Source organism: Ovis aries, chromosome 24 (assembly GCF_016772045.2).
Source record: "Ovis aries strain OAR_USU_Benz2616 breed Rambouillet chromosome 24, ARS-UI_Ramb_v3.0, whole genome shotgun sequence".
NCBI classification, from domain to species: Eukaryota; Metazoa; Chordata; class Mammalia; order Artiodactyla; family Bovidae; genus Ovis; species Ovis aries.
The window spans coordinates 13,298,863-13,322,294 of NC_056077.1; the positions used below are offsets into that span (position 1 = coordinate 13,298,863).

Consider the following 23,432-nt stretch of genomic DNA (forward strand, 5'->3'; position numbering starts at 1 on the left):
TGCTTCTGTTAGGTCCTTGCCATTTTTGTCCTTTCTTGTGCTCATCCTTGCATGAAATGTTCCTTTGATAGCTCCAGTTTTCTTGAAGAGATCTCTAGTCTTTCCTATTCTATTGATTTCCTTTATTTCTTTGCATTGTTCATTGAAGAAGGCCTTCTTATCTCTCCTTGCTATTCTCTGGAACTCTGCATTCGGCTGGGTATGTATGAATATATCTGGGGGTCTTTAAAGAGATAATTAATTTAAAATGAGGTCATAAAGGTTGGCCCTAATCCAATATGACTGGCATCCTTATTAAAAGAAGAAAGTTGGACGCAGACACATACAAATGGAAGACCACGTGAGGACACAGGGAGAAGACAACCCTCTATAAGTCAGAGATAAGCCTCAGAGGAAACCATCCCTGTTGACATCTTGATCTTAGACTTCTAACCCCCAGAATTTGTGACAAGAAATTTTTATAGTTTAATCTACCCAGTCTATAGCTTTGTACGGCAACCCAAGTAAACTAATACACTCCTGGAGTTGGCAAATTTTTTCTGTAAAGGACCAGAAAGTCAATATTTCAGACTTTCTGGGCCATATGGCCTCTGTTGCAACTACTCAGCTCTGCTATTTTAGGATTATAGCAGCCACAGGCAACACTAAAGGAATGGATGCGATCATGTTCCAATAAAACTTTATTAACAAAAATAGGCAGGCTGCCTTTGGACTGATTTATTGACTCCTGCTCTAGATGATTGGTTCAGGAGTAAGCATGTGACTGAGGCCTGGGCAATCAGCATGATTCTATTCCTCCAGCCAGAATGTTTCAGTGTCCACTTAGAGTGACTCTCTGAACTTGCTCTAAATTCAGAAGAAAAAACACTTTCTTTCCAGTGGACTATAGTTATAGGATATGAGGATGCAACAGTTGTTTTCAAAATAAAGCCCAGAGTCCTTTGCATAAATCCAAGGCACCCTGAACTTCAAGCGCACAGCTGCCATTTTTCATGTTTTTAACCAGAGACCAAAATTTAGTAGGTGTATACAAATGCCTAAAAAACAAATAAGTAGCAATCAACAACTGAATTTTTAATATCAAAATGAATGGTCTTGGCTACATTTTTGAATCAATGAGCAAACTGTCCATTACCTTGTACCTTATACATTACTTTGTAACAGGAACTTTAAAAGGATAACAAAACCCTGGAGAAAAGGCAAGAGTGAAGTCATTTGTCCAGATTCTCTGAGAATGCCCACAAACAAGCAGCTTTACAATCGCATCTGGTAAATAATAAAGGGAACTCAGGGCTGGCTGAATTTTTTTCCTCCAACTAAGCTATGATATTTTAATTTAGATCAGAAAAGACTCTGATGCTGAGAGGGACTGGGGGCAAGAGGAGAAGGGGATGACAGAGGATGAGATGGCTGGATGGCATTACCGACTCAATGGACATGAGTCTGAGTGAACTCTGGGAGTTGGTGATGGACTGGGAGGCCTGGCGTGTTGCAATTCATGGAGTCTCAAAGAGTCAGACACCACAGAGCGACTGAACTGAACTGAAGTGAACTGAACAGAAGAATGCAACATAGTTTCCCAGGATGGCTCAGATGGAAGAAAGCATTAGAACTTAAAAAAGTAAAAAATTGAACGTCAGAAATTATTTTCTTTTCAGACTAATATTTATTTCTATGCAGTAATTGTTAACAAAATCAGATGTGAAGTTGCTTAGGTCAAATAGATCTTGGTCCTATGCTGGTGTTGGATAGAGCAGACCACATTATACTGCAGTAATTGGCAATACCAGTATCTCACAGGTTTTCCCCAAGTTTGTTTCTTGCTCTTGCAAAGCCCTCTGTGTCTAGGCAGATTTCGAGGGAAGCTACCCTCTGTGTGGTAGCTGCTTCCCTCTGTGGCACTTCCACTTCAACAGACACTTCACTATGGAAGGAAAAAGAAGATGGAGAATCATACACCAGCTCTTACATGCTTTCATCTAGGACCGACAGATATTTCTACTTGCAGCCCATTGGCCAGAATTAGTCAAATGGCTTATCAATCAAAGGAGACTGGGAAATGTAGTCTTTTAGTTGCCCTGGAAGAGAGGGAGGATAAGATATAGGGCTACCACAGTGGAGTACCTTTGGTGCTTTGAGGGAAGGCAATAGATTTCTTGCAAATGAATGAGGAGGAAGCAGAGAGGATTAAGAGATGCAGATTAGTGAAGGAGAGGAGACTATATTCAGTTGCTACTTAGTTCAGCCTTCCTCAAAATACACACCTGTGTACCAGCCTGCCCATGACACTGTTCACTGACCTTTGTGGTATTAGAGGAAAAATAAGGATCACGTCCCAATAAAGCTAAACTGACAACATGGTCCATCATTATTGTTAAGTTGATGATAATGAATGGCCTTACATTTTTTGGTTTTAAAATGTTGTTTCTTAGGTTTCCCTGGTGGCTCCGTGGTAAAGACTCTGCCTGCCAGTGCAGGAGATTCAGGTTCAATCCCTGGTCCAGGAAGATCCCACATGCCGCGGAGCAGCTAAGCCCACGTGCCACAACTGTTGCGCCTGTGCTCCAGAGTCCAGGAGTCACAACTACTGAGCCCAAGTGCCGCAACTACTGAAGCCCACGTGCCTAGAGCCTTTGCTCTGCAGCAAGAGAGGCCCGTACACCACAGCTAGAGAGTGGCTCCTGCCCTGAGCAACCAGAGAAAACTCACACACAGAAACAAAGATCCAGCACAGACATAAACAAATAAATAAACTGTTGGGTTTTTTATGAAATGATGGTGATCATAGCTAGTAAGTACTTACTTGATGTCATAATTTGGCAAAATTAAAAGTTGGCACCCACTCATAACTTTCCCCATTTTCTGAAATTTTTATTTCAGTGTAATTGCTTTACAAGGTTGTGTTATGTTTCTGCTGCGTTTTTTAAAGCTACTGTGTCAGTCTGCAAAATGAGATTCTGGGAGTCACTGACGTAGTTAATGGTTTTGCCTAGAACTTGCTTTACCTGTTGAAGGAAATTTACTTTTTTGAGCACCCACTCTGCGCTATTTAGCATGGAAGGTTTTATTATCTCAAATTTACAGATAAAACAACAGAGACCCAGAAAAAATGGCTCCTGGTTATAATTTCTCAGTCGTTCCACTTTTTGACCCTATAATAAATTCTTTATTTCATAATACTCTCTGTAGCTCTGTCTTTCTGAACCCTTGCTGAAGCACATGGTGATCTTCACCACAGCGTCTGTTTCTGGGGAATCTGACTGGAGGCAAAATGCTTAATGAATGATAGCTACATGACCTCCCAAGGTCACATGGTCCATTAAGGCAACGATGGGCCTCAGTCCAGATCTACAGGACTTTAGTCCACGTGTTCTGTCCTCAAAGCACACTGACTTTAGACACTGAGTTACCCCAAAGTGGAGAATTAAGAGGAACTTCTGGGTCACATTCACCTAGACCATATTAGCAGAAATTCCTTCAGATGTATAGGAATGTATTTTAATATCTAAGTCCATTAATCAAGCACACTCTGCCTGTACACTCCAACCACAAGGAATTACCAGTGCAGAGACTCACACAACAGGGTGTCTGAGAGCAGAAACTGACTAATTCTCAGCACAGGTGCTCTTGGCAAGTATTGATAGCTGGTCTGAAGTCAAAATAAAGTATCTCTGGCTCTTCCTACACCAGCAGGTGTTTCTCACTCCGAGTACCTGAAATGTACATGCCTTCTAAGACTGTAAAAATAGACATCTCTCATATTTCTCTATAGGAACACTTAGAAAAAAACAAAACAAATATCTTATATGAAGTTGTTCTACTTATACAGGGTTTTGCTAAGTCTGATATGTGATCATAGATATTTGTATATTCATAAATTCCTGGTGCTGAGGTACTTAAAATTCACTGTTCCTGAGAAAGGTAGAAAGAGGCAGGACAACTATGAATAAGTGTTGCTTTTCTTGAGAGTTCTCCACTAAACCAATTTGTAAATATTCAAATTTCTTTATGTTGTTACAACCCTCAGTGTTATGAATCAAGGTTAAAATATCAAACTTTTAGTAGCATATTGAGAAACATCTAATAAAATTTTATTTTTCTAAATTAATAAAACATTACTACCAAAATAAGGCAATTTTTATACCAAATAGTTCCCATCTATTTAAGTGTCTAATAATCCCTCATATCTAGACTGTCCTCTCAGTATATGGAAATAAGTTCTAGAGACCATAAGTTATTTTAAAACTCTTTTTTTCTGGGACTTCAAAAATACACAGAATGTACTTTCTTTGGAGTTCTCTAACTTGGGACCCATAATCCATTGCCACAAAATATCACAGATCTTATTATTCATAAGCAATGTTTTGGTGGAATAGTCAATTAAATGATGCAAAGATTTGCTTTCTTAAAATTATGATTCACATTTAAAGCCTATAAAAAGGCACTGAAACATAAGGAAAGATAATATTACCCTAAAGGCTCAGAGAAAAGCATAATTTAAAAATGATCTTCTAAAAGAAATGGAAAGAATTTTAAAAAATACTTGTTGGTAAATAGCAAGTAACTGTACACCTATCCACAGGTGATAAGTAGGTAAGTAGGTAGATAGATAGAAAATAAAAAATCGTCTGTAAAACAAAAGCAGGGAGCCTAAAAAGATGAGGGCAAAAATACAACCAAAAAAAAAAAAAGTCATGTGAAATTTTAAAAAAGTAACTCAAGAAAATTTAAATTCTAGTAGAAGAATTAATCAGAGAAGGCAATGGTGCCCCACTCCAGTACTCTTGCCTGGAAAATCCCATGGGCGGAGGAGCCTGGTAGGCTGCAGTCCATGGGGTCGCGAAGAGTCTGACATGACTGAGCAACTTCCCTTTCACTTTTCACTTTCATGTACTGGAGAAGCAAAAGGCAACCCACTCCAGTGTTCTTGCCTGGACAATCCCAGGGACCATGGAGCCTGGTGGGCTGCCATCTCTGGGGTAGCACAGAGTCAGAAACGACTGAAGTGACTTAGCAGCAGAAGAATTAAATCCAAACTAAAGATAGTTTAAAGCAGAAAGGACACTAGAAAATTGTGCTACAGAGAACAAACTTCAAAAACCCTAAAGAATATAGAAGAAAAAAAAAGGCAATGAAATCCATATTTTTGAAAGATCAAAGGCAATACCCATAAAACAAAATATCAGATATAAGACCAAACAAAATATCAGATACAAGACCAAATTTAACCCAATAAGTATAAATGGGTTAAATTTGTATGGCAAATGGTTAGGAATTTCAAATGATATTTTAAAATCTTAAACTTTATTTTGCTTAAAATATATAGGAAGAGTAAAGTACTAGAGGAAGCTCTATCAGGCAAATACAAAGCATGGATGAAAGGTAAAGTAGGTGAGATTGCAGCACGTAAACACACATGAACAGGTTGTGCTGGAGGCGTCTTGTACTGGCTCACAAAGCTGCCTGGAAACATCTTTTCCCACCTCTACATTTGGAGATCTGGTTTGCAAGCATATACTGTAAATACACTTCTTTGCTTCAGTTCACTCCCTAATATTTCCCAGTTTTATGGATACAATTTCTCCTTTTAGATCTTGGTTATTAAGGAACTTTCCATTATAATGATATTATAATATCATGTGCATAGCACATAAATATATATACCACACATACACCACACACACATCCTACTGTTCTGTTTCTCTGAAGATTTCTGATTAATACTCTTATCAGTTCAGTTTAGTTCAGTCACTCAGTCATGTCCAACTCTTTCCAACCCCATGAATCGCAGCATGCCAGGCCTCCCTGTCCACCACCAACTCCCGGAGTTCGCTCAGACTCATGTCCATCGAGTCAGTGATGCCATCCAGCCATCTCATCCTCTGTCGTCCCCTTCTCCTCCTGCCCCCAATCCCTCCCAGCATCAGAGTCTTTTCCAATGAGTCAACTCTTCACATGAGGTGGCCGAGGTACTGGAGTTTCAGCTTTAGCATCATTCTTTCCAAAGAACACCCAGGACTCATCTCCTTCAGAATGGACTGGTTGGATCTCCTTGCAGTCCAAGGGACTCTCAAGAACCTTCTCCAACACCACAGTTCAAAAGCATCAATTCTTCGGCACTCAGCCTTCTTCACAGTCCAACTCTCACATCCATACATGACCACAGGAAAAACCATAGCCTTGACCGTTTCTCTGAAGATTCCTGATTAATACACTTATACATTACATGATTCTCTTTAAAGACTTTTTTTTAATGTTTGCATTGTTCTACAGGTATGTGTGTGCTGTGTTGTGTGCTAGTTGTATCTGACTCTTTGTGACTCCATGAACTGCAGCCAGCCAGGCTCCTCTGTCCATGGAATTCTCCAGGCAAGAATACTGGACGGAATTGCCATTCCCTTCTCCAGGGGATCTTCCCCACCCAGGGATCAAACCTGGGTCTCCTGCATTGCAGGCAGATTCTTTGATTCATTTTTCAGTTGTCTAGAATATGGTGGTAATTAATTGCTTTCAGGAAGGGTATGTTAAGGGTATACAACTTGCACATGTCTAAGAATATCTTTCTGTTGCTTTCTCACATGAACAGTGGAAAAGCCAAGTATCAAGATCTTAATACAATATAATATCCTCTCCAAATTCTGTACAAGTTGCCCCACTGTCTGATTATTGGCTTTGCAGATAAGAAAAATCTTACTCTTACCTTTTTTCCTTAATAAGTAATCATTTATCCTGTTGACATGGTCTTCATATTCTTTTTCTCTTAAAATGCACACATTTCATTAGATTGGCCTATTTCATTGATTAAAGATGAATTTTTTGTACTTTTTTACACTCTCTGGAATCAAGATATACCTTACAGTTTCTGTCTACCATATGGCAATAGTGTCGTCATTCTTCAAACACTTCTATTGCTATCTCTGAAAAAATCCAAGTATGAAACTCTCTTAGAGTCAATACTGTGTGGGTTATACTTTGTTAGTCTATTTTCATTAGTCTATCTTTGCTCATGCTCAGTAAACCATAAATTTAATCTTTATTCACTTAAAATGCAAAATATCTTCTGTTATTTATTTAAATTATTCCTTTTCCATATGCTACTTGTTCCTTGTGAAATCACTCTCTTTCTCCCTCTGTTCTACATTGCCTTTCTCTCTTCTTAAGTCAATGTCCATGTCTCTGTCTTCTTCCTCTGAGTTTTGCAGACTTCCCTAGTGGTCCAGTGCCTAAGACTCATGCTTCCAGTGCAGAGGGCTGGGGTTCAGTCCACGGTCAGGGAACTAAGATCTCACATGCCACAACTAAAGAGTTCACATGATGCAACTAAAAAAGAAGAAGAAGAAATGCCTCTGGGTTTGGGGAGAAATTTTTGAGCATGTCTCCCACTTCACTGATTCCATTTTCTACTATAGTGTGTGTATGCTCAGTCATGTTCAACTCTTTGGGACCCCCTGAACTATAGCCTGCTGGGCTTCTCTTTCCATGGAATTTTCAGGCAAGAATACTGGAGCAGGTTGCCATTTCTTACCCCAGGGGATCTTCCTGACCCAGGGATCAAACCCATGTCTCTGGCATTGCACGCAGATTCTTTACTTCTGAGCCACCTGGGAAGCTCTTTCTACAACAGACAACCTATAAATACATGATTGTGTCATCACAGATTTTAGTTTATCCATCGTGTATTTTCTCCATATAATCCTTCCCAATCTCCACCTCTTTCCTCTTTAAGACAACTCACAAATATAAAGTTTACAAATGCAATACTCTGAAGAGTTGCATTAAAACATAATTTAGAAATATTCTAGGGACTTCCCTGGTGGTCCAGTGGTTAAGACTCTACCTTCCAACAACCTAGATGTCCAGTGACAGATAAATGAATAAAGAAGCTGTGAGACATATATACAATGGATATTACTCCACCATAAAAAGGAAAGCATTTGAGTTAGTTCTAATGAGGTGAGTGAACCTAGAGCCTACTCATGGAGTGAAGTAAGTCAGAAAGAGAAAAACAAAGATTGTGTATTAATGCACATATATGGAGTCTAGAAAGATGGTACGATGAACCTATTCGCAGGGCAGTGATGGAGATGCAGACACAGAGAACAGATTTATGGACACAAGGGCAGAGGGAGGAAGGACAGAGTGGGACGAATGAAGAGAGTAACATGGAAACATATATACTACCATACGTAAAACAGATAGCCAATGGGAATTTGGTATATGACTAAATCTCAGTGAACTCGAATCTGGTCTCTGTAACAATCTAAAGTAGTGGGAGGTGGTAGAGAAGTTCAAGAGGGAGGGGACATATGTATGCCTATGGCTGATTCATGTTGATGCATGGGAGAAACCAAGACAATATCGTAAAGCAATTATCCTTCAATTAAAAATAAATATATTTTAAAAAAGAATCCACCTTCCAATGCAAGGGATGTGGGGTCTCAGAATTAAGATCCCACATGCCTCAGGGCAACTACAACTACTGAGTGTGAGAGCTTCAGTGAAGATCCCACAACTAAGCCAAATAAATAAATAAATTTTTTAAAATACTCTAAACTTTGACTGTTCTCCCATTTCTTGCAGCATCTCTAGTTCACCAGGCAATTTTTGTTCTGACTGTTGTATTTGCTTGCCCCCTTTGGAAATCTGACATTCTTTCATACACTATTTGGTTTCTCCCATGTGCCTTCATATCTGTGGTGATGAGCAGCAATGTCAAAGCCATTGCGTCTGGCATTAATGGTGTGTCTGTCAGGCTCAGAGTTCAGGTAAGACATGACTCACCTCCTCCACATTCAACTTTAGGCAGTCTTTTCTCAAATCTTTCCTTCTCCTCATTCTGCAAGTCAAACTCCTCCCAGGGAATGGAATCATCCAATGTGGCTTTATTAAAGAGAAAGCCAGTTCATCTACTGACCCTCTCCAACATGTCCCTAACCTCTATCCCTCTTCTTCCTGGTAACCAGTATTTTTCCATCTCACCTCCAATGAGTCCCTTTTCCAGAGTCCAGACAACATATCCGACTTGAGTCACTGTATATTTCTTTTTGAAGAATTTGCCACATGACTGCACAGCCATTCCCTAGACCTTCATCAGTCATTATTCCTACCAAGACAAAGTACGCCCCAGAGGGTCATTTTGTATTTCCTAAAATGATGTGAGATAATTAAGATGCTACTAACTACTCCTGAATCATTTTGGAGTCTTTTAAATTCTCTACCTAATGAGATTAGGGACTTACATTAATATTATGGGAAAATAATTTATTTCTTTCATCAAAATAAACAAGCAATTGCTCACATCCCAAAAGATGGTAAACACTATCTATATTTGTGGAGTTATATTAGAGAATAGGACATGAAAAGATGAGAAAGGCTGCATAATTTATTGCTGATTTCATCAAGGTGGAAATCTGTATGCAAGTCAATTAAAACAAAAATAATAAAGCTTACTAACTGTTATATGCACACAGATGAAGGGTAAGTTCTTGCAGCTACATTCACAAATGCTATATGTGCCATGTATTGACAAAGTTCAAATTCATTGGTCTATATTTTGTATTATATAGATGTAATATATTGAGCTATATATTAAGTTGGTGCAAAAGTAATTGCGGTTTTGCATTGCTGAAATTTGGGTTGGAATACGTTTTTAAATAAATGTGGTTTTGTTATACATTACTTTAATGCACATTTCTCACTTTATTTTTGCTAATGACTTATTACTTTCTGTTTATTTTATATTTATTTTAGACTAGGGAAACGATGTTAGACAAAAAGCAAATTCAAATGATTTTCTTACTTAAGTTCAAAATGGGTTGTAAAGCCATGGAAACAACACACAACATCAACAACGCATTTGGCCCAGGAACTGCTAACAAACGTACAGTGCAGTGGTGGTTCAAGAAGTTTTGCAGAAGAGTCAAGGGCCTTGAAGATGAGGAGTGCAGTGACTGGCGACTGGAAGTTGACAAAGACCAATTGAGAACAATTATCAAAGCTGATCTTACAACTACAGGGGAAGTTGCCAAACAACTCATTGTCAACCACTCTATGATCATTTGGCATTTGAAGCAAATTGGAAAGGTGAAAAAGCTCAGTAAGTGGGTGCCTCATGAACTGACCACAAATCAAAAAAATCGTCATTTTGAAGTGTCATTTTCTCTTATTCTATGCAACAACAGCAAACCATTTCTCAATTGGATTTGTGACATGCAATAAAAAGTGGACTCTATACTACAATCAGCGAGGACCAGCTCAGTGGCTGAACCGAGAAAGAAGCTACAAAGCACTTTCCAAAGTCAAACTTGCACCAAAAAAAAAAGGGTCATGGTCACTGTTTGGTGATCTGCTGCTGGTCTGATCCACTACAGCTTTCTGAATCCCAGCGAAACCATTACATCTGAGAAGAATGCTCAGCAAATCGATGAGATACACCGAAAAATCTGCAATGCCTGCAGCTAGTATGGGTCAACAGAAAGGGCCTGACTCTTCTCCCTGGCAAAGCCCAGCCACACATCATGCAACCAACGCTTCAAAAGTTGAATGAACTGGGCTACGAATTTGCTTCATCCACCATATTCATACCTGAGCTCTTGCCAACTATCACTTCTTCAAGCATCTCAACAACTTTTTGCAGGGAAAACATTTCCACAACCAGCAGGAGGCAGAATATGCTTTCCAAGAGTTTGTTGAATCCTGAAGCATGGATTTTTATGCTACAGGAATAAACTAATTTCTCATTGGCAAAAATGCGTTGATTGTTAATGGTTCCTTTCCTATTTTGATTAACAAATAAGTATTTGAGCCTAGTTATAATGATTTAAAATTCATGCTCCAAAATTGCAATTACATTTGCACCAACTTAATAGATCTATAGTATATAGATATTATACATAATCTACATTATATATAGTTCAATACAATATATATACATAAATACACATATAATCTAAAATGCACCTGTATTTAAGCTGAATTGAATCCATATGTCTATTTTTCAGTTCCTTCCCTTGGATTCAATGCTTACTCAAAATAAATTCACCCTAAAAGTTAATATTTAATTTCCATTTATTTGCAATCTTCTTTCTTTGGAACCACAGTAATTTTTCTGGAGAAAGAAATGAGGAAAAGTTTCACCCAAATATAATTTATTTAATTTTAAAAATATATTTTAATATGCATCTAGCATTAGGAATAAAATTTGTTGTGAATAAAAAGAGGAGAAATATTTTCTCAGAGTACTAACAATTTGATATGAAACATAGTTCTTTGAAACTTCAGCTCAAAGTAACAAAATTATCTCTGTAACTGTTTTGACATTGATGGTCACCAAGCTGCTATTCTTGCAGGTATTCACTTTATCCACAAATATCTTTTCCCTAACATTCACTGAGCTCTGACTGTGCAGCAGTTTAGGTCAGTTAATCCTCAACACATTCCCATGAGTTACATTTCATTTCTGTACACTCATTTCACAGGCCAAAATTCTGAGGATCAAAAAAAATTGCCTACAGCCTTACAATTAGAAAGATACAGATGGAAGGCTCAAAGACACTGCTCTCTGGGTTTGTGTCCTGTGCTTTGCCAGTACACTGGGCTGAACCTCCTTGGAATGAGACTTCTTTTGGCCTCTGTAGTTACACAGATACATTGTCATAGACTTCAAAAGTGTTACCTAATTAGCTAAAACATCCATGGAAATCAAGAATGGATCATCACTAGGAAATCTAAAATTTAACTTTTATCAAAAGATCAAGGAAAAAATTTGTATGATCATATCAATAGATGCTGAAGAATATCTGATAAAATCCAACAGCCATTCCAGAATTTAAATAATCTACTATAAAGGAGAAATAACATATATGAATACTACTTCAGACCAGAAGAAACACCTTTTTTTTTTTTCTTTAATTTGGCTGCACCGGGATCTTTAGTTGTGGCATGTGGGATCTAGTTCCCTGACCAAGGATCAAACCCAGGCCCCCTGCACTGGGAGCACAGAGTCTTAGCCACAGGACCAACCAGGGAAGTCCCCAGAAGAAATATTCTAAAATGGAACAAACAGTCCCACTAAAGCCAGACACAAGGCAGGACAATTATTCAACATTCTTCTGCAGAAACCTCCCAGCCAGGTCCCAGGGCTCTGGAAACCAGACTCATGTGTCCCCAAGCAGAAACCTGGTGCATTCTTCTCCCAAACAAACAACATTCATTTTTTTTTCCCAGGAGAAAAGACCTAGAGAAGTTGAAGTATGGAAATCCCTGAATGAAATCAATCAGTCCACCAGCCCCACTCACACACACAGTTTCCAGTCAGTCCTTTGGTGCTTCACTCTTTGTTAACAGCGAGCCAGGGATCGCCAAATATATGTATATGAGGACAACCTCTAACAGACAGGATGGAGGCAGGAAAAGGAACTTCTAAGAAACAGAGACTGGCTATTATATGTCTTTCCAGACCATGAAAAGACCATTCACACACTTTTACCACACTCCAGCAGCTGGGATATGGACAGGCATCTTCATCTGGGGCTTTGGATTTCACACAAGAGATTCAAAGAAGAAGACACAGAGGAGAATATGTCTACCATCCAGTGGTAGCCACAGTGGCTCATACTCCTCCCGCAGAGCAGCCATACCTATGGGCTTGGTCCTTAATTTCCTTGGTTTGTCTTCTTTGTAACCTGATTCTCTAGAGCTGGTATAGTCATGTACAACTTTTTGATCCTATGGAGCGTAGTCCCCCAGGCTCCTCTGTCCATGGGATTCTCCAGGCAAGAATACTGGAGTGGGTTGCCATGCCCTCCTCCAGGGGGGTCTTCCTGACCCACAATCGAGCCCACATCACTTACTTCTCCTGCACTGGCAGCTGCGTACTTCACCACCAGTGCCCCCTGGGATTCTCTAGACTTTCTGGCAATTCTGTGAACTACAGAATAGCTTTCAATAAATTCCCTTGCTCTTGAATAAACCAAAATCAACTTCAGTTGCTCACCGTCAAGCACCTGTCTTGTACTGATCTCCAAATTAGATTATTAGCTGAAAAGCAACATGGTAAGAACAAAATCATTTGAAAGTGAAAGTGTTAGTCACTTAGTCATGTCCAACTCTTTGCAACCTCATGGACTGTAGCCTCCTAGGCTCCTTTGTCCCTGGAATTCTCCTGGCAAGAATACTGGAGTGGGTAATCATTCCCGTCTCCATGGGATCTTCCCAACCCAGGGATCAAACCTGGGTCTCCTGCATTGCAGGCATATTCTTTACCATCTGAGTCACCTTAAATAAAAGCAAAATCTACTCACAAAACAGTTAGAACTAAACATGGAAAAACAGACTGGTTCCAAATAGGAAGAGGAGTACGTCAAGGCTCTTTATTGTCACCCTGCTATTTAACTTATATGCAGAGTACATCATGAGAAACTCTGGGCTGGATGAAGCACAAGCTGGAATCAAGACTGCCGGGAGAAATAACAATAACCTCAGATATGCAGATGACACCACTCTTATGGCAGAAAGTGAAAAGGAACTAAAAAGCCTCTTGATGAAAGTGAAGGCGGAGAGTGAAAAAGTTAGCTTAAAGCTCAACATTTAGAAAACTAAGATCATGGCATCTGGTCCCATCACTTCATGGCAAATAGATGGGGAAACAGTATCAGACTTTATTTTAGGGGGCTCCAAAATCACTGCAGATGGTGACTGCAGCCATGAAATTAAAAGACGCTTACTCCTTGGAAGGAAAAGTTATGACCAACCATCATAGAAAGCATATTCAAAAGCAGAGATATTACTTTGCCAACAAAGGTCCATCTAGTCAAGGCTATGGTTTCTCCTGTGGTCATGTATGGATGTGAGAGTTGGACTGTGAAGAAAGCTGAGCGCTGAAGAATTGATGCTTTTGAACTGTGGTGTTGGAGAAGACTCTTGAGAGTTCCTTGGACTGCAAGGAGATCCAACCAGTCCATCCTAAAAGAGATCAGTCCTGGGTGTTCATTGGAAGGACTGATGTTGAAGCTGAAACTCCAATACTTTAGCCACCTGATGCGAAGAGCTGACTCATTGGAAAAGACCCTGATTCTGGGAAAGACTGAAGGCAGGAGGAGAAGGGGACAAGAGAAGATGAGATGGTTGGATGGCATCACCGACTCAATGGACATGGGTTTGGGTGGACTCCGGGAGTTGGTGATGGACAGGGAGGCCTGGCATGCTGTGGTTCATGGGGTCGCAAAGAGTCGGACACAACTGAGCTGAACTGAAACATATATAATAATGTTAAAGTGTGCTTCATAATTGATAAATGCATTTTCTGTCTGTCACAAGTCAGATTTTCTAGGAAGCAGACTTTGAAAAAGAGATTTCTATGCAGGAAATTCACTGGGGAATTCTCAACATCTATAAGAAAGTAAAAATAAAAAAGCGGGACTAGTCAAAAAGAAAAGTTGAATTGTGATATAGTCACAATAAGTGAAGGGTGAAGTCGCTCAGTTGTGTCCGACTCTTTGCAACCCCATGGATTGTAGTCTACCAGGATCTCTGTCCATGGCACTTTCCAGGCAAGAATACTGGAGTGGGTTGCCATTTCCTTCTCCAGATCTTCCCGACCCAGGGATTGAACCTGGGTCTCCCACATTGCAGGCAGACACTTTACCGTCTGAGCCACCAGGAAAGTCCTCAGCTAATCCTATAAGAAGTTCTGGAGCTGGGTTGGCCTGGGGCAAGAGAACTTCAACCAATCCCTGCATCAACCAGTCCATAGGTGAAACCACCACTGTAAAGAGTTGTGGAGTAATCTTGAGCAAAGCACCTCTTTATAGCCGAAGGCAAGTCTTAGGAACTCAGCCAAGAAACTGCAGCTGCCAATACCCCCAGCAAATGAGAGGATGAATTTTCAGTCCTGGAAGGTAGTGATCTGGTCAGCACATTACAGTATCCACTACAGTCTACCCCTTGTCAGATTCATATGTTGCACATAATTTAATCTGTGAATGGCTCTTCCAGGATTCTATTGGGACGCTTCCTGGGGTAAATTTCCAAATAATAATGAATGTGATTAACCGTGGCCCCCATCACTAAAGCAGGTCCCAGTTCCAAACTCCTTATCTTTATACCCACTCCTACAACTAGCCATTCTAGAATCCCCTCGCCTATGGCTAGCACCTCTGAAGGTCGAGGTGGCTTATCTGGTGCAGCAATTTAGACCCTCTTCTCTGTGGAATCTGAGCACCTGGTCATCAGTGTTTCTCAGGCCAATCAAAATTACCATCAAAATTGGGCCAATGACTCTCGAAAGACAGCCAAGGATTTCTTTGGTGAGAAATAAATGTCTATTGTTTACAAGCCATCCAATCTGAGGTATCTTTTTATTTATTTTTCAGTGCTGTGATGGGTCTTCATTGCTGCATGGTGGCTTTCTCTTGTTACAGTGAGTAGGCTTCTCATTGCGGTGGCTTCTCTTGTGGAGGACAGGCTCTCGGGCACCAGGACTAAGTAGCTATGGTGCACGGGCTTGTTGCCTCATAGCACGTGGGATCTTCCCCGACCAGGGGTTGAACCATGACTCCTGCACTGGTAGGCGGATTCTTAACCACTGGACCATCAGGGAAGTTTCGTGTGTTATCTTTTTACAGCAGCCCAAATGGGCCAATGTCTCCAAAGTACTTTCCATTTCTTGCCCATTTGGTATGTCAATGATGTCATCAGTGTAGTGGGCCAATAGGATGTTGTATGGGATGTCCAGATGACCCAGGACCTTTGGGACTATATTTAGCAAAAGGAAGGAAAGTTAAGATAGGACTGGGGCAAAACAGTAAATGTATACTGCTGTATACATCATAAGTAAATACAAAGCCTTTCTGGTCAGGGTGGAAATCAGCACATTTCTCGGATCAACGGTCACACGCCATGTACCTAAGGACATATTAATCTCCTCCAGCAAAAGATATCATATCTGGCACAGCAGCTATGTTCCAGTTACCTACTTGTAACAAACCACACAGTGCTGTAAACCAATAACAAGCACTTCAGTTCAGTTCAGTTTCTCAGTTGTGTCTGACTCTTTGCAACCCCATGGGCTGCAGCATGCCAGGCCTCCCTGTCCATCACCAACTCCCAGAGTTGACTCAAACTCATGTCCATGGAGTCAGTGATGCCATCCAACCATCTCATCCTCTGTTTTCCCCTTCTCCTCCCGCCTTCAATCTTTCCCAGCATCAGGATCTTTTCAAATGAGTCAGTTCTTCGCATCAGGTGGCCAAAATATTGGAGTTTCAGCTTTAGCATCAGTCCTTCCAATGAATATTCAGGACTGAGTTTGTTCTAATTCTGGAGGTCAGCTGGGCTCAGCTGGGTAATTCTCAGTCAGGGTCTGTCATGTGGCTACAGTCAATTGGCGCCTGGGGTCAGGGTCATCACAAAGGCTTTCTCACTCAGATATGTGCTCTCTGGGCTGGGATGACTCAGGTAGCTAGGGTTGCTACCTGAGCAACTCAAGGGTTGCTCAGGCAAATCTCAATCTCAATCTCTCTCTCTCTTTTTAAATGTTTAACATTTATTTATTTATTTGGCTGGGCCAAGTCTTAGTTGCTACACATGGGATCATCATTGTGGCATGCAGGACCTTTACTTGAGGCATGCAAACTCAGCTGCAGCATGTGGGATCCTGTTCTCTGATCAGGGATTAAACCCAGGTCCCCTGCATTGGGAGCACAGAATCTTAGCCACTGGACCATCCGGGAAGCGCCCTCCCACTCACTCATCTCTATTTCCTTCCCTCTCCCTCACCCATCTCTCCAAATAGTCTCTCAACATGGTGGACTCGGGATAGCCAGACTGGTTACATGGCAACTGAAGGCTCCCAGAGAGAGTGCCCCAAAAGAAACCAACATGGCCTTCACTATACTAACTTTGGAAGTCACGCATCAGCATCATTTCTGCCACATTTTAATCATTAATACAGGCACAGGATCTTTCTTGGTGGCTCAGTGGTAAAGAATCTGCCTGCCAATGCAAGAGACATAAGAGACCCAGGTTTGATTTCTGGGTCAGGAAGACAGCGTGGCAACCCACTCCATTCTTGCCTGGAGAATCCCACGGACAGAGGAATCTGGTGAGGTCCATCGGGTCACAAAGAGATGCACAGGACTTAAAACTTAGCATGCAGACATGAGAGGGATGGCTACCCCTGTAATACTGTTTTTTATATACTATTCTGGCTGATGTGAGAGAGAAGGGCCATTTCAGACACTTCCTGTTGGCCTGCTCCCATTATGACAGTTTTTACTCGACAAGCCAGGGATGCGGAGTTCTCCCAAACACCTAGTATGTCCATTCCAATCATACTTGGCTATCCCTGGAACAGAAAAGTGACCTGGGGCGAGGCAGCCCTCTTCAGCTGAAAGCAAGTCTTAGAGACTCAGATGAGAACTGTTGGCCTCCAGCATTTCCAACAGATGAGGAAATGAATATTTGTTTCAAATAGAGTGTGGCATACCAGAGCATCCACTACACTGACTGTCCCTCATAGAGTTTGATGAAATTTGATAAAGTTAAAAAAAATCAAGGATTTATCTGGAAGTGGCACAGGAGAGAAAAAAGGAAGAAGGCCATTTACTCATTTTTCAAGAATGGGTAAAGAACTAACCTTTTGATTTATTAGTCTTAAAGAGGACTCTCCATGAATAAGCTATTCACAATCTCATTTTTCCCACCAGAATGATACAAAAGCTATCATACTATTTCCTCCTTTCTCTTATTTCAAGCAACTTGTCTTGACTTCTAAACATCATTCTCACTCTAAATGTCAATGCTGTATATCATGACTCCCTGTGGAGGCAAAACTAGGCATGATGAGATCTATGTTAAATAACAATCAATTCTATTTTTGAAACGAGCCAGCTCTGAATTTCCTAAACCTATTTTTTATTGAGAAGGTACCCTGACCCAATGGCATTTCTCAGAAAAACATAAGCAGCAAACTCCAAAGCAAGCATCTAAGAGGTCAAGAAAGGACCAGATCATGAAGAAATGACAAAATGGGATATTTCAAATGGCTATCACTTATTTACATTCATTTATTTAATAAATGAATGCTTTAAACCCCAAAATCTAGTGCCATGAATAATTGATTTATCTTCTACTGAATTATATTTGCTTGTTACTATTATTTAATTTTTAAAACAGCAAAAAGAATTAAAAGATAAACATTGAAAAAAAAAAATCCCCTTCTCATCCTGAATTCCATCTGTTCAATTTCCTTTAACAGTTTCTTAGTTTCTTATATCCTGCCAGATTTTCTTTATGTACATTTGAGCATAAATCTACATTCACAAAAGTGATCTTACACAAAAGGGAGCATATGTTATACACGGTTCTACACCTTACTTTTTTCACTCAACAAAATCAAGAATTTCTGATTAATAAGAACCCCAGGGGTTGGGGGGGATTTTTACAGTAAAATATTACCGGGGATTTTTTGGATAATCATAGGATTGTTGCAGATACGCTAAAATGATAACTATGTATTACTTATAAATTACAGAATTAAGTCTGTCTGCATGTTCCACCCTAATGACAAGGTCCTCCTATAAAACTACATGGCTTATTTCCATTTAATATTAAGCCAAAGGTCACTACAAGCAATGTGGTCCAAAAATCAGACCCAAATTTAATGTTTTCTTCTATCACCCCTGCCCTCTTCTACAAGACTGCAGGTAGAACCACATTTGGAGAAAACATCGAAAGTCTACATTTAAATGACTGGGTCCCTTCTCATCTGAAACTATCACAACATTGTTAATCGGCTATACCCCAACACAAAATAAAAAAGGGTTGTTTTTTTTTAATTCTACATTTAAGACCTTTATGAATAAGGTCCCCAGGCATCACTACCCCAGAATTCCCTTCTCCACAGGACTAACTCTAAATCAGGCAAAACAGATTACAACTGCAAGGTCATCAGTGCCTACTAACAAAGACAGGTAACTTAGAACATTGTCATTTGCTAGGTCAAAGCTCTTTGCCAGCGTCAGCTCCAAGGCATGCACAGTCACACAGGCTCAAGAAGGCCTCATGCTTGGTTAAGTGCCCTGCTGTCACCACCTGGAAATTCTCCATTTTTTACAAAATGCCCTGAATTTTTATTTTGCACTGCCTGCTGCCTCCTCTCAGAACGCATTATAAGAGAGAAGGTGCAGTAAGGGGAAAAGAATGTCTCCAAAAATAAGGGAAAACACATTCCACAAAGCTTACTGGATTTAAGTATTATTTTCCCCAGGGGAGAGCCTCCATGGGGTTCCCCATAAATCCTTGCAAAAGGTTAATTGCTAATCCATAGGAACCACTGTCATTTTCACAAAAGGTTACTTGTTGTTGCAAAGAGGGGCAGGTAATTGGTTTTTGTGTTCAGCTTCATTCTTGCTTTGTTTCTTTTTTGTTAAAGATGAATGGCTTGTCAAAACAGCACGAATATATTTATTTTAATTACAAGCCATCCAAAGTCCTTATTTCCAAGAGAAAAGATTAGTTTAATAATTAAATTCCTTCTGCTTCTGTGAGTAATAATTAGTTAACCAAATGCTGTGTCTTCTTTTCATGGACTTAACTATAGAGTATTAGCATTCAGGTGACTTCATTTTCAGACAATTAATACTGGGCTTCCCAGGTGGCTCAACTGGTAAAGAATCTGCCTGCCAATGGAGGAGACACAGGAGACCTGGGTTCAATCCCTCGGTCAGAAAGATCCCCTGGAGAAGGGAATGGCAACCCACTCCAGTATTCTTGCCTGGGAAATCCCATGGACAGAGGAGCCTGATGGGCTACAGTTCTTGGGGTTGCAAAAGAGTCAGACATGACTTAGCAACTAAACAACAACAACAAATATACGTGATACACACCAATGAATTTCCCATGGACCTCAGGTCATGGGCAGAACTCTACAGGTATTGCAACTGTTTCCCCAGTCCTGTATGTACCAACTATTGCCCACGGACAGAATCAGTAATAGACTGCTCAAGGTCATATACTAAAGTTTTTCAAATGTTTCTATTAATAGATGCTGCTGGAATTAATAAGTTAACAATTGATATGAAAGCATTGCTGAAATCATGTGTGTGTGTGTGTGTGTGTGTGTGTGTGCTCACTCATGTCTGACTCTTTGCGGCCCCGTGGACTTGGCACACCAGGCTCCCCTGTGCATGGAATTTTCCAGGAAAGAATACTGGAATGGGTTGCCACTTCCCACACCAGGGGATCTTCCCAACCCAGGGATCAAACCCAAGTCTCCTATGTCTACTCCACTGGCAGGCAGATTCTTTATCACTAACACCATCTGGGAAGGTTTGCTAAATTCACAGCAGCTTTTTAAATGTATTGTCCCAACAAACAAACACAGAAAATCCTACTGCCTTTATGAAGGATGGGTCCAACAGTATTTTGAATTTGTTAAAAGGATATTTGAGAGTGGAAAGGAAGGGGACCATCTGAGCCACATGTTCAAATCTGAATGACTCAGGATGGCGTTCAAAGGCCTTCAGCATCAGGCATTTAAGGAGGCAATAGTTTAATTTAAGGCGGCAATAAGAAAGAATTCAGGTTCAGAAGCAGATGGACTGTGCTCCGTGTTCCACTCTTACCTGGGTAGCTGTGGACAAGTTAGTTATGTCTTCTCACCTGTAGGGCCTTACTCAGTAAAACTTTAATCCAATTGTCAGCTGATGGGTGGGGCTGTGCTCCCCTCCTTTAGTTGTTTGGCCTGCGGTGACCCAGTTCTGGAGTCTATAGGCTTCTACTGCTGTTTTCAGCTGCTGAGTCGGTCGACTCTGCGACCCCATGGACTGCAACACGCCAGGCTTACCTGTCCTTCACCATCCCCTGGAGTTTGCTCAAACTCCTGCCCATTGAGTCAGTAATGCCATCCAACCATCTCATTCTCTGTCATCCCCTTTTCTTCCTGCCTACAGCAACAGGGTCTTTTCCAGTGAGTTGACTCTCTTCACATCAGGTGGCCAAAATATTGGAGGTTCAGCATCAGTCCTTCCAATGAATATTCAGGGTTGATTTCCTTTAGGACTAACTGGTTTGATCTCCTTGCTGACCAAGGGACTCTCAAGAGTCTTCTCCAAAGAGGGCTTACACGAGCCACATCTCCCAGGACTGATGCTGTCAATACTTCTGTCCCCATGGCAGGCCACTCCCTACCCACGCCTGTGCAGGAGACTCTCAAACACTCACAGGTAGGTCTGTCTCAGTTCCTGGGGGGTCACTGTTCCTTTCCCCTGGGTCCTGATGCACACAAGATTTTGTTTTGTTTGTGCCCTCTAAGAGTCTCTGTTTCCCCCAGTCCTGTGGAAGCTTTGTAATCAAATCCCACTGGCCTTCAAAGTCAGATTCCCTGGGTATTCCCAGTCCTCTGGCTGGATCTCCAGGCTGGAAAGCCTGATGTGGGTCCTAGAACCTTCAAAACAGTGCAAGAACTTCTTTGGTATTATTGTTCTCCAGTTTGTAAAGTCACCCACCAGCAGGTATAGGATATGATTTTATCGTAACTATTCCCCTCCTACCATTTCGTTGTGGCTTCTCCTTTGTCCTTGGATGTGGGGCATCTTTTTTTTTTGGTGGGTTCCAGTGTCTTCCTGTCAATGGTTGTTCAACAGCGAGTTGTAATTTTCATACTCTGGCAGGAGAAGATGAGCACATGTCCGTCTACTCTGCCATTTTAATCTCGTCTCTTCTCACTCGGAAAATAAGGAGAATAACAGTTCCTACTTTGTTATCTCACCAGACATCACCCCAGACTCTTTGCAACCCTCTGGCCCATAGCCTGCCAGGCTCCTCTGTCCATTAGATTTTGCCTTTTCCTCCTCCAGGAGATCTTCCTGACCCAGGGATTGAAACTACATCTCCTGCGTCTCCTGCATTAGCAGGCGGATTCTTTACCACTGAGCCACCTGGGAAACCCCTATGGATTATTACAGGATCCTGGAAATAGTTCCCTGTGCTATATAGCAGGTCCTGTTGATTATCTGTTTTATGAATAACAGTGTATATCTATTAATCCCAAACTCCTAATTTATTCCTCCCTCACCCCCTTTCCCCTTTAGTAACCATAAATTTGCTTTCTGTCTGTGAATCTGTTTCTGTTTTGTAAATAAGTTCGCCTGTGTCATATTTTAGATTCCACAAGTAAGTGATATCATATGGTATTTGTCTTTCTCTGGCTCACTTAGTATGATAATCTCTAGGTCCATCCATGTTGCTGAAAATGGCATTATTTCATTCTTTTTTATGTCAGCTCCATTTTAAAGATTAGGCCACTTAGGTGTAGAGAGGTTAAATAACCTGCATAGGTCACATAGCTGAGCTGGGTTTCAAATCCAAGTCTTTATAAGTTACATCCAGAACCCTTAAACCTTACAAGCAAACTCTAAAGGGCCCAAAGGTGATCTGGTCCTAGGAAAGGAGTTAAAGTCAGAAAGCATTCTCTCTTTATCTTTTCTCCAGCCTCTAGATTTAAGGCAGTCTCCATATGGATGTGAAAAACTGAGGTTGTTGAGAGAAATTATGGTGGCCTACCTATGGCAATCAGGGTTATCTAAGATGTGCTGAGTTCTACCTCAAGTCAGGAGGAAAATGATGCTTAATCTCACTGCAGCCCAGCACCAAAAACCACAGGGCTGCTGCCTGACCTGTGTCTTGGTGGGCAAAACTGAAATCTGCAAAGTGATCTAGAGTGGAGATAGCTCTGATGATCAGAGCAATCTAAAAATAAGGAAAGGTTTGGAGAATTACTGTGACAGTGACGTGGTGGGAGAAAGAATCTTTTAAGTGAAAACCTTTTGCCCAGGGGTGTGAGAGTTGGACTATAAAGAAAGCTGAGTGCTGAAGAATTGATACTTTTGAACTGTGGTGTTGGAGAAGACTCTTGAGAGTCCCTTGAACTGCAAGGAGATCCAACCAGTCCATCCTAAAGGAGATCAGTCCTGAATATTCATTGGAAGGACTGATGCTGAAGCTGAAACTCCAATACTTTGGCCACCCATGGAAAGAACTGACTCACTAGAAAAGACCTTGATGTTGGGAAAGATTGAAGGCAGGAGAAGAAGGGGATGACAGCGGATGAGATGGTTGGATGGCATCACTGACTCCATAGACATGACTTTAAATAAGCTCCAGGAGTTGGTGATGGACAGAGAAGCCTGGTGTGCTGCAGTCCATGGGGTCGCAAAGAGTCAGACATGACTGAGCAACTGAACTGACTGAGGGGCAAAACTACAAAGTCTAGACACATCTGCTAGAATTTATTAATACAAAATTCTGCTTCCCTAGATACCAACTTTTGACATTGTTGCCCAGAACACACATGAAATATAGAATTCACGATGTAATAGTGTGCAGTACTGACGAAGTATTTATTTAGTACTTGGGAAGTGTTTTCTTTTGCT

General features: G+C 40.9%; 1 long non-coding RNA gene across 2 annotated transcripts in view; it reads right to left on the reverse strand.

Annotated features, from left to right (window-relative positions):
* LOC132658585 (uncharacterized) overlaps nt 1-23,432 on the reverse strand; it is a 97,813-nt gene that overhangs the window by 70,379 nt on the left and 4,002 nt on the right. Inside the window, exon 3 of one of the 2 annotated variants that reach the window (XR_009598417.1) lies at nt 1-21,725. This exon is cut by the window's left edge and continues 16,566 nt beyond it. The exons of the other annotated variant lie outside the window; for it this stretch is intronic. This is a non-coding gene — a long non-coding RNA (uncharacterized LOC132658585). The remainder of the gene's footprint in view (nt 21,726-23,432) is intronic. 2 annotated transcript variants of the gene reach the window in all.